Source organism: Rhinolophus hipposideros (genome assembly GCF_964194185.1).
Source record: "Rhinolophus hipposideros genome assembly, chromosome: 1".
Taxonomy (NCBI): domain Eukaryota; kingdom Metazoa; phylum Chordata; class Mammalia; order Chiroptera; family Rhinolophidae; genus Rhinolophus; species Rhinolophus hipposideros.
The window spans coordinates 91,975,706-91,978,762 of record NC_138047.1 but is presented as its reverse complement, the minus strand read 5'-3'; the positions used below and the strand labels follow the sequence as shown (position 1 = coordinate 91,978,762).

Below are 3,057 nucleotides of genomic sequence, written 5' to 3'. Positions count from 1 at the left end.
AATTTTATGTGATTAAAGTATCAATAATTTTGAAAGATTGTTGAAATAAATAGCAGTTCAAGGTTTACAGGTAAAAATAATTCCTATGGGAAGTTAATGAGTAAAGGAAAAGAGTGATTCTGGCCCTATGTACTTGCCCATGTGTATATTTTATCCATAGCGGAGAATACACACAACAGCCTGAGAGAATGCTGTGGAAGTTAGTTTTAAGACATACATATTTTTTTTCACCAAGCAATAGGAACCTTTATTTTTAATGTGATTTCTGTACATCTGTAGTACGAGAGTAATCCTTTTACCAATGGAACTGATTACTAAAAAGAAACAATGACAAGCCAAACTGGTACTTGTTGAGAATCCATAGGAGTTTAAGGTACAAATCCAGCCAAGAAGTTTGTTACAATCTCTTTCAGCTTTACATCTGACTGTTCTGAGATCTTTCCATCAGCCCTGATAGTGCCCAATAGTGCTTGGTGTTGGCTGATAACATGGGACAAGACAGCATCTTAAACTGTGTGTTCTTGCTGTGCTCCAGTTTATCAAGATAGCCCCTTAAACTGGCATAAATAACAGCCACTTGTTCTTCAAAAGCCATGGGGGAATACTGTCGTTGCTTCAGCAATTCCGTCAGACTTACACCACAACTCAAGAGTGGTTGAGTGGCAGCCTCCAGATCAGAACCAAACTGAGCAAAAGCAGCAACCTCACCATACAGAGACAATTCCAGCTTCATGGTACCTGCCACCTGCTTCATGCCCCTGGTTTGGGCAGCAGATCCAACACGGGACACAGACAAATCAACGTTAATAGCAGGGCGGATACCTTTGTACAACAATTCTGTTTCCAAGAAGATCTGTGCATCAGCGATAGAAATGACATTTGTTGGAATGTAAGCAGACACATCACCAGCTTGTGTTTCTATGACTGGCAAAGCAGTCAAGGAGCCACCACCAAAGAATCGTTCGTTTTGGCTACTCTCTGTGGCAGATGGGAGTATAGGTAGAACACATCACCAAGATATGCCTCACGACCAGGGTTTTGGTAGAGCAGCAGAGGCATCTGACGATAAGCAACAACCTGTTTGGATAAGTCGTCATAGATGATCAAAGCACGTTTGCCATTATCCCTAAAATATTCTCCCATAGAACAAGCAGAATAAGGAGGCAGGTACTGAAGTGGGGCAGCATCAGAAGCAGTAGCTGAAACCACATGGTTACTTCATGGCATCTGCATCTGTCAGTCTCTTCACCAACTGAGCAACAGTGGATCTCTTCTGACCAATCGCGACATAGATATAGTACAGCTTCTTCTTTTCATCAGTTCTTTCATTGAAATGTTTCTGGTTAATGATTGTGTCAATAGCAGTTTATGTGTTTCCAGTCTGTCAGTCACCAATAATTAGCTCAAACCGACCACGACCAATCGATACCAAGCTTTCCACAGCATTGATGCCAGTCTGCATTGGTTTCTGCACAGAGATTGGAGGAATGATCCCAGGTGCTTTCAGACCAACTCGCCTACGGATCTTGGAACCAATTGTACCCTTTCCATCAATGGCATTTCCAAAGGCATCAACTACACAACCCCACAGTTCATTGCCAAATGGAACATCCACAATGGCTCCAGTTTGCTTCACAATATCTCCTTCCTTAATTAGTTTATCATTTCCAAACACGACAACACCAACCTTGTCAGATTCCAAATTGAGAGACATATCCTTTGAGCCTGAAGAAAACTCTACCATTTCTTCTGCTTGAACATTCCTCAGTCCATGTACTCGGGCAATACCGTCACCAATATTAAGAGGCACCCTGTCTCTTCAAGGTCAACAGAGGTATCAGCTCCAAGAATGTGCTCTTCAAAAATAGAGGACATCTTGGCAGTGCCAGTCTTCTGAAGACGAGTATTGGTGGCATGGAGGGTCTTGCAGTAATGAAAGATGATCCCAAAGCATTTTTGGAGACCAGCCCAGCCCGCGGAGGGAGGGTGCAGGCCACGGCCACGGCACTGCACGTGAATGGCATCTTTGCAGCTTCTCTTTGAGTGGTTCCTCTGCAGCGGCAGCCTTGGACTGACTGGGCAAGACATACATTTTTAAGGCTCGGTTCTGGTACTACCTTTATTTTTATTTACACTTGTGACTTTTATTTCATTTAATTGTGTATTTTCTTACAAGTAACCTTAAGTTTCTTGTACTACTAGATTGAAATGGAACACTAATAAAGTAACAAATTACATATATGCATGTATGTATACGTTACATACACATATATATATATACATATATATATATATATATATATACACACACACACATACATATATATGGCTATACAAGAAGGAGGGGAAATTATAATTATACATATATAGGTGTGTGTGTGTGTGTGTGTGTGTATATATATATATATATATATATATATATATATATATATATAATTTCCCCTCCTTCTTGCCTATAAAGGGACCATTTCAGTTTTGGAGAGCTATACTACCCAGAAGTATGTAAGGACCAAATAGGATCATATTACATCCAATTTTATTACTATTTGACTATTACTATCTAACCCTATATTGAGATGAGTATTAGAATAGTGATCAGGGACTCTTAGCTGCTAGTCAGCAAGAGACAGATTAAATAACATCTAAAGTACACATAGCTCTGCTGAGAACAATGGCTTTCTGAAATTTTTGTTTGTTTTTAAATTTCATAGGCTACTTGCTATAACATTTCAAAGATGTTTTTCATAATTTTGAAATCAAATCATTTACTAATATGAATATATTTAAAGTTAAATCTCAGCTTTGATACCTACTCTTTAAACAGTACAAATCCATATTCTGATTTAATAAACAAGCAAAAAGGCGTGAGAAGAAAACTTAATTGTATGTGTATATTTGGTGGTTTCTTAATTATGCAGCTGGTGACACCAGAGGAATTGTTTGATCTTTTTCTTTTTTCTTTTGTAAAGAAATTTTGAGAATCAAAACCAGTGACCGTCTGCAAAACAAAGAACTGATTACATGTTTAGTCGATGAATAAAAGAATGGCTGGTTGCA

General features: G+C 38.8%; 1 pseudogene across 1 annotated transcript; it reads right to left on the bottom strand.

The window, feature by feature from the left end:
- Positions 1 to 368: 368 nt before the first annotated feature.
- On the bottom strand, positions 369 to 1,994 carry LOC308497611 (ATP synthase subunit alpha, mitochondrial-like; annotated as a pseudogene). The gene has a single exon. The product of its transcript is annotated as an ATP synthase subunit alpha, mitochondrial-like (transcript).
- Between the last annotated feature and the right edge of the window lie 1,063 nt (positions 1,995 to 3,057).